This window comes from Syngnathoides biaculeatus, chromosome 7 (genome assembly GCF_019802595.1).
Source record: "Syngnathoides biaculeatus isolate LvHL_M chromosome 7, ASM1980259v1, whole genome shotgun sequence".
Lineage (NCBI taxonomy): Eukaryota > Metazoa > Chordata > Actinopteri > Syngnathiformes > Syngnathidae > Syngnathoides > Syngnathoides biaculeatus.
The window spans coordinates 20,133,390-20,142,308 of NC_084646.1; the positions used below are offsets into that span (position 1 = coordinate 20,133,390).

Below are 8,919 nucleotides of genomic sequence, written 5' to 3' on the forward strand. Positions count from 1 at the left end.
CTCACAGGCCTAATAACCGGGCAACTTGTTTCAAGTTCCCAAAATCACCCACTGGGCCACACCCCTTAAAGGCACACATCTGAAACAACTATTAATGGATGGACCACAAGCAGGAGCATCATTCTTAGCTAGACTTAGAACAGATAGACTGCAACATCAAATTCTCAAAATTAATTATTTTCCACAAGTCTTAAAACGCCTTGAATACTTCAAGAAGACAATAGTTACATTCACCTTCAAGGGTTGGTGGAGAAGTTTAGAAGTTACAGGATCTCAAGTAGTTCCCAGAATAGTCTCCCCAATCTGGTACAATCCGAATTTTGAAATTAACAACATAGCCCTTTATCTCAGCACATAGGAGCAACATGGAATCACAGAGCTAGCGCTGCTAGTAAGAAAGCTAAGCCCCCTTCATCACGAGCAATGTGTTTGGAGGAAAAAAAACAGCAGGAGGAAGAGTACGTCCGCAAAGTCACGCACCATGTGACACCCCCTGGTGACCCTAAACACCTTGCAAACCCCAGTGAGGACGGTTCGACAAAGAGACAAAAGAAGCAGAGAAAGGATTGCAGGATCTGGGACCGGGTTGTTGAGGATAGTCTGATGGAGTTTTCCCGCGAAAACGAACTGCTGCTTTCTAGATCTTCCATAGTAGGTGCTCTCTACTGTAGCTTAATTTTAAATGGACCTTGCTTTTACAAAGCATCGGTTTATATACCCATATGCATGGAAGTTCGGGAAATGCTCGGATGACGCTCAATGGACACCAAACGACGTTTGTTTCACTTTGGTTACACGCTGTGTGCGCTAGGGGATTGTTCAGTGGGCGTTGACAGGTTGCCAGTGAGTCGTTCACTGCAAAGCAAACGATTAAGTAACAACCAAGTCAAGCCAGAGTTACGACTGACTAACGATAGGCAAACGCGTGCAACGCTCGGCGAACCTGAGTAAAACGTTCCACGGATGTTCTTGAACATTCTGTAGCGTTTAAAATTAAACATTGATGAGCGCTGGCCATGCAAATAAGTCTAAAGTATGGGGAATAAAATACATAAATGAATGGGGTAGGGGTGAACAAAAAATAAAATCTGTATGTAATTTATTTCTGCTGATATTTTTAAACCAATATATACTATGATGAGATTTATCCAGATTGATATTAATAGATGTTTATTTTTACAGTTTAATATGATTTTCTTTGACCAGTAATGATTGTGAATATTTGGGAGGTCAATTCTGATTGGGTTCCCAAATATGCACAATCTCGGGGAAAGTGGAAACCCGCAGTCTAAAATATGAGTTTCTGTGCAACCGAAAACCAAAATCATTGGTGTACATTATGGTGGGGGTCAGTGGAACCCCCCTGTAACCCCTCGGCACTCCTTCCTCCTCTCTGTTCCTTGCATCCCGCCGCGGTTGCCTCCTCCTGTTCTCGTGGGGAGGCAAGTGTTCCCCTGTGGGCTATGCCTCCTGCTGTAGGGTTTCCTCCCTGCTTAGTATGGGGGTGGGAATCCACCTCCCACATTCTGGGGTGGGAGCCAGTGTAGGTTAAGGGGTGTGGGTGTCGGACAGGGTTTCAGTAAGTCAGTGCTGTTTCCCGGTACAGAAACCCCTGCCCCTCCACTTTGCCTGCCCCTCAAGATTTTAATGCATTACACACAGTCATGCCCTTACTTTTAATACACTGCATACACCCATCTCTGGAGGATGGGTGGTCTTGGGTGGAGTGGCGGCATGGTGGGGTTGGTTGCTGTCCCCCCCACCCCCAATGCTTACTGGTCTCTCTTGATTTTAATCTACCACACTACTGGGGGAGCGCTGATACACAGGGTAAAGCCTTAAAGCACCAGTGAGGAACTACCCTCATGGCAGTGCTGCTGTGGCTGGGTCCCTCAGGCTGGATGGCCTCTTGGTGTTGGGGCTCCCCTCTCATGGCCCATGGCTGCTCCCTGGGTTCCCCCTGGCCTTAATGTCCCTTGTCGGGTGCCACTGTCCCCCTCCTTTCTATCAAACATGGGACACTACCTCACCCTCGGGCTGGGAATGGCGCGGTGGGGTTGTCTTGCTCTCCTGGGTGTGGGGTTTGTGGCACGTGGGTTGATTATGGGGGGACGGGGGGAGTTGTTGGTTGTCTGGGTTAGGTTTATCTTGTCCTTCCCTCACAGAGTGTAGCACTACTTCCCCATACAACACTCATACCTAATGTATCATTTACTGTATATAATTATATATAATTTGCTTTCCTCATCTTGTTTACAGTCACTCACATTTGAAAAATGTACGGGTGTGGTCAGTCAGGCCTGCAGATATAAAGTTATGAGTATGGTCCACCAGTCATGCCCTCAGATATAAAGTTGCGGAAGTGTGTTCCGTTTGTAAATATGAGTGTACCCCTTTAAGAGCGGAGGGGGCCGGTATCAGGTAAACTAGGATGTAGAAGTAGGCTGAGCAGCAGCTCGTTGTTAGAGACCGTGTGCTTCCGTGGGAAAAAAAAAAAAAAAGACGTCAGGCTGTGGTTCAATGCGCTGGATCGTTTTCATGTGCGCTGAGAGTGTGCAACCAGTGTGCAGTGGTGCAGCTTAGAGGGAACATTGGTCAAGACTACACAAAATAAGCGACGTCTTTCATTGTCTATGTATTTCTAGTTGTAACAAATTTTACGCATGTGATTTTTCGTGCTTGACTGTGCAAATTTGCGAGTGTGATGGCGCGCGGGCGCTTATGCGCCCATCAAATCACGGTGACTGTGTTTAGCTAATGCCTTGCCTTTTGTTTTCCCTTTAGAAACCTTGTTCTGTTTGACTGATCGAGTCTGATTTTCAATAAATATCCATTCTAATACGGACTGAGAAACCACCGCGGCAGGTTAAAAATTCCACTGTGACATAGTAAAAGTGCTGTGGCAGAAAAAGGATACTTATTCTCCTTTCTATTCAACTTAACAGCAGAACAGGAATAAGAAATGAAAACATCAACAACAAAAAACCCGACTACATTTGGCACAGTTATTACACATGATTTATTGTCATCCATTTTCCCTACCGCTTATCCTCACTATAGATTCACAGTTGATCTTTATATTCTGTATTATGTTTTGCCGTCCAATGTTCCCTCATCATATTCCAGATTTTTTTGTCACCTATAATTCACCATATTGCACAATTTTAGGGTAGGCTGTAATTTTTGGGGTGATATAATAAACATTTTCTCACTTAACACAAAATTAAAAATAAAATAATTTGACAAGAAATAAAATCCACAGTGTACAAAAATATTTTGTTTTGCTGTATCTAAAATATCTGGCAGTAACTTTCCAGATTTTACTTATCGTGAGGGTGGCACAGAACCTAAAGTTTGCAACAAATGAAGGATTACAGTATTATGTTTTTGACAGTAGTGTTATTTTTCTCCATTGAAAACCTAAAAAAATTGAGGTGCTTTTCTGGAGGCTGGAATAAATACTTGGCAATTCAATTCATTTCAATGGGCAAATTCGATTTGCCATACAACTAAGTTACAATGTGCTCACAGAAGTAATTACTGGATTAAACTTGTAAGTCAAGGCAGTGTATGAACAATACAACATTTAAATTACTTCACTGAAACCGGCTGAGCAAATTCCATGAAAACCTTGTGGTTTTACATCAATTGAGAGGGAATTAAAAACACATTGACAGACGGTGACTAAAAGTTGTTTGGGTGCCTGGAGGCTGCAAAGCAAAAAGTCCTCAAATCTGCATCAAACAGGCATCAGGAGAGGCCAGGCCGATTGATTGAGGGGTTAGGGAGAGGAGTCATCACCTTCTTGTGCGCTGCCAATGGCCACCGTGTCATCCATCTTGTCATCTAATCAAGTTATCCTATCAACAAATCTCCCGGCGGGGCCACAGCGGCTGACACTGCCCAGAAAGAAACTCTGAGGGGGATAACAAATTTTTCAGCAGCAGGACACTGAGAGAAAGGCACTGGCCTGCCAGGCGCCAATGAAAGGTATTTGCAGCCTTCGGTCAAGCTCCCCTCTGGGGGTAACACTCACGCTGGGCACCACGCTGAGGGGCCTTATTCGTCTTGGCTTCCAGTTATGTGGGCAACGCTATTCTGCTACCCGGTGGCCTGACAAGCCACCCGCTGAGAAAAGCGCTGAAGAGAAAAAGCTGGAAACTATTGAACGTGGAGACTTGCTACAATATCTTGATGGGTTATAAAGTACTCTGGCTACAAAGTGTCATCAAAACGTCTTTAGTTCTTAAATGTTAATGCATACCTAGATTCGGCTACTTCACCCAAAAAAGACAAGGGGAGCAACACATCAAAATTAAAACAGTTATACATGCGACGCTATATTCTAAAAGTCCAATTGTATGCTAGTGGAGAATTCTCGCTCCCACGATGGTGAGTAGCGTGTGGAGAGCAAAACTCAGCAGGAGTGAGTGGGAGAAAAGGGGGCTTGCTGGCTTGGTCCAACAGTTGACCTGCCACTCCACCGCTACCTGCTGCTCGGCCACAAAGGGAGCCCCCCTTGGCGAGGCGCGTCGGCAAGAAAAGCCAGAATGACGGAGCTTCGGCTCAACAGAGCGCTGGACCCTCGCCTATCCTCCATGACCACTCTGTCAATCCATGAATACTTTTTGCGCCGCGGGAAGCCACTTTTCTTTTATCTCTCTAATAGCCCCCCTGTTCTCCCATCTTTGCCGCGCACCCTCGCCACATTCACAGGAAGCCTTCTTCTCCCTCCCTTCTTCTTTATTAGGCCAAATGATGAGCGAGGCTCCCCAAGCATTGCAAATTGATTATGGCCCTAAATATTTATTACGTGACAGCAGGAGGTCTGCGTGGCGGCGAAGTGAAAGAGAGTGAAGCGTGCTGAGGGGAGGAATGCGGGCTCATCCTCATCATTATGATCACACACTTGTGTCACGGCGACACGCAAACACACGTGTGAGCTAAAATTAGGACATGCCATGAAGATAACTCACTCGGGACTGGAAGGAATGGAGATTTGCTTCCATCACGGTGGCATTAACAACCAATTTGGTCATTTTCATGCTCAGACTTCAATGAGCATCACATGTGGCTTACAAATAAGAGCTGAGAGATTGTGTAACTAACTAAAGTTTTAAACTCACACAGCTGATTGATAGCTTTTGCTGTAAATACTTCAGTATATATTTTAATCATCTTTAAATCGCCACATTATGTTTCAAAGGCTCCATTGTAATTGTACTGTAAAAATGGAAAGTATGTATCAGTTTGTACTGCTGGCTCATAGAGACATAAAAATTAAGATTTCTTTTTATTTATTTTTACTGCGACTGTGTGTATGGATTGTACAGGTTATGTCTTCTGTTGTCTGTGTGGAGTACCCCAGGACCAAATCCAAACCTCTAACAGCCCAGAAACTGTTTTTGTAGGTCTAGGAGATTAACTTCTGTGCCTCCTTCATAAACTATGGCTGTTATTTTTTAGGACTTTGATCTGACGTACTGCATCCAGGTGAGGAAAAAAAAAAGCAAAACAAAAACAATGGATTCCGTGATGCTAGTTGACTTTCAGGTTGTTCTTATTTCAAAACAAATGCTCCCATTTACAAAAAAAAAATGCAAGCTAATTTGCTCCTGGTCCCAAAAATTGCCCGTTATAAAACATGTAGTAATAGTTCAGTTACTATTTTAACGTTAACGTTCGTAACTGCCATAAAGATGTAATGGGAACTTAAGCGTGGTCTGCTAAAAATCAAATTAAAATAAGAATAACTTGAGAAACAGCGCCTGCCTCTCTGTTCTTTCTCCATCTGTTCTCTCCTTTCCCTTGACAATTTGCTGAGGAAAGCAGATTCCTCACACATCCCAGAGGAGAGCGATGTAAAGTGACAAGATGCTGTTGGTGGTGGTGGGGTTGGGGACTTTCACCTAAGAGCTCAATCAAAGTTGGCATGAGCCAGACCTGGCCCAAGATGCTCTTGTTGCTCTGCTAATAGGCCGCATCAGCAGAAAGACAAAAGCAACTTGTTAATTATTAGACTCCAAAACAGGCTGCAGTGAATGGGGACGTCTAGAAGGAGTCATTGTACACTGATAGAGAAGTTACCCGTTAGTTGAGGTTCACATGCAGTCCAATGTCTGGCTACGGAATAATTAACCAGAGACAGCTATTTATCTTGACCCGAAGACAAAAGCGCCTGAGCCATCATTGATAGTAATGTCCACTCTGAGGACCAGGATCCACAGCTGTGGCACCGAACTCAACACGTGGTAGTTTAACCACAATGCATCAATTTTACTGGCTACACTGATGGATGAGGAAAGTGATTGAATGCCAAAACATCAAACTGGGCGGAAACTCTTTAACTTTTGCTAACAATGCCGTTTCTTCCTCTTAAAAAAGGACAAAATAGCATCTCCAAAAAGTCACTGATTGTGTATAGTGGTTTGCTCATGTGTAACGTACGTGTGCATGCTTGTTTGGATACTGTCTATACAATATGTGGCCTGGATTGCCTATTCAACTAACCCTTTTGCCTAAGGTCAGCTCGCATAAGGTTCTGCTCCCATCAACCTTGAACAGGATCAATTGTATCAAAAATGGATGAATGATATTGAATTTACGTGCAAATTCAAAGTGTCGTTCGGGTGCAAAATAAATCAATCTACAGGGTCTACAGTGGAGACTAATGAAGGAAAACTTTGATGTCATTAAATGATCCCAAGTGTACTGTTGAACTCTGCTTGAGTGATGTGGAAAACAGCAGTTGATGTTTTTTTAAATACAGTACTGTAGTTGGAGAAAGGCTTACTGCCACGCTACCCTGAGAACACCCGATCTCGGAAGCTAACCGGGTTTTGCCCTGGTCAGTACTTGGATCGGAGAACGCCGGGGAATACCAGATTCTGTAAGCTTCTCTGCCCGGCTAAAATGCAGAGGGGTTGCGTCAAGAAGGGCATCCAACGTAAAAACTGTCAAACAAATATGAGCGATCATCTGAGGTGACATTCTGTGGTGACCCCTAACCGGACAAGCCGAAAGGAGAAGAAGAAGAAGAAGAAGTACCGTTTCCATCTTTAATCTAACTTGTTAAAGACTTTTATCTATGTCGATTAAAAACCTCACCCAAAATTAAGTATATGATTAATGATTACTAAAAGGGCATGTTTTGGGGTTTGGTGAGACCCTGTATAAGACTTTAAACTTCATCATGTGAAGCGTTTAAAGGAAGCATGGCAGCATACATTCATATAAAATGTTTTTCATTGCAAAGAAAATGTACTAAGCGTAGGATTTTTGATAGCAAATGTAAGCTGAAAGGGGATGCAGGTAAAAATGGAGGCTGCAGACAGACACTTAAACATAATCAAAGTGTGACTTTCATTGCCCGCGCAGATTTTGGCGACCACAAGCTTGGCTATTTCGATGACGGTTACATTTGAAATTACACATGGATTTAATTATTGTAAAACAACATATGTATAGTTCCATCCATTTTCTTTGCCGTTTATCCTCACGAGGGTCGCGGGGAGTGCTGGAGCCTATCCCAGGTGTCAACGGGCAAGAGGCGGGGTACACCCTGAACTGGTTGTCGGCCAATCGCAGGACACATCGAGACAAACAGCCGCACTCACAATCCCACCTAGGGGCAATTTAGAGTGTCCAATTAATGTTGCATGTTTTTGGGATGTGGGAGGAAACCGGAGTGCCCGGAGGAAACCCATGCAGGCACGGGGAGAACATGCAAACTGCACACAGGTGGGGGCGGGATTGAATCAGGGACCTCAGAACTGCGAGGCCAACGCTTTACCAGCTGGATCACCGTGCCGCCCCATATGTATAGTTGGAAAGATTGAATGAAAGAAACCCTCAAAGTGTTTTTTTTTTTCGTTTTTCTTTGCATATTTGCGTCCCCAGATGCCAACACAGGATCATTCCAATCATGTTAAAAAAAATGTGATGATGACACTAGAATGTACAGAACTAGGAAAGTGACTTTCCGGCTGCTGAGCACAATTGTTAGAGTTCACAAAAAAGGAAAATATCCATCAAATTCAATAATGCTTGATCTTGTTAGGGTTACATGTGAGCTGGAACCCAGAGATGACTTGAGGTGAGAGGTGGGGGTACACCTTGGAATGGTCACCAGTCAATCACAGAGCCCTTACAGGCAATCAACGAGTCACATTAATATCCGTGCATTTTAGAGTCTTCAATAAACCTAATAATAACAAAATGATGAACCATCTCGTTATTATTTTGTTTTGAGAGCTAAAATTTGATTTATGAGGAAGCTTAAACAAGTGAAGTGAAAATGATGGCACGGGTAAGGTACGGCAATGACTTGGCATATGGGCAAGGAGAGCCACAGTTGCCGATGTACTTTCAGCTGTTTTTTCAACAGGACAAAAACTGAAACTCACTAATACAGAATGAGAACACTCGCTAGGAGCTGCTGTAAGCAAAAAAAATCTCGTGACTTGAATCAACTTCCTGACATCACTTATGAGGCCAAACCCCTTACAGGCACATTCAAAACAAATACTACAATGTGTTTCTTTCGGCTTGTCCCTTTCAGGGTGACCACAGATATGTTTGGCACAATTTTTTTTTATACCAGATGCCCTTCCGGACACAACCCTTCTCAGGGAGTGGAGGCCCCAGTGGGATGCAAACCCACAACCCCTGGTTTACAAAACCAGTGCTCTAACCACTGAGCTACGGGGCCTCTAAAACAAATACTACAATACATACACTAATTTATAAACCAGTTTTAAATTCTTTGCTTTGTCTTTTATTGTGTTTTATTCAAGTTAGGGCTATTCCTAACTAAAAATATGGGACAAAATATGAACTGATTAACAGCAGTTAAATTATTCCCATTTCCATATATATATATAGATATAGATACACACACACACACACACACACACAACT

The 8,919-nt window shown here is 43.4% G+C and overlaps 1 non-coding gene across 1 annotated transcript; it reads right to left on the reverse strand.

The window, feature by feature from the left end:
- Positions 1–8,637: 8,637 nt before the first annotated feature.
- On the reverse strand, positions 8,638–8,710 carry trnat-ugu (transfer RNA threonine (anticodon UGU)). Its single transcript has one exon. It is a non-coding gene; the product is annotated as a tRNA-Thr (tRNA).
- Between the last annotated feature and the right edge of the window lie 209 nt (positions 8,711–8,919).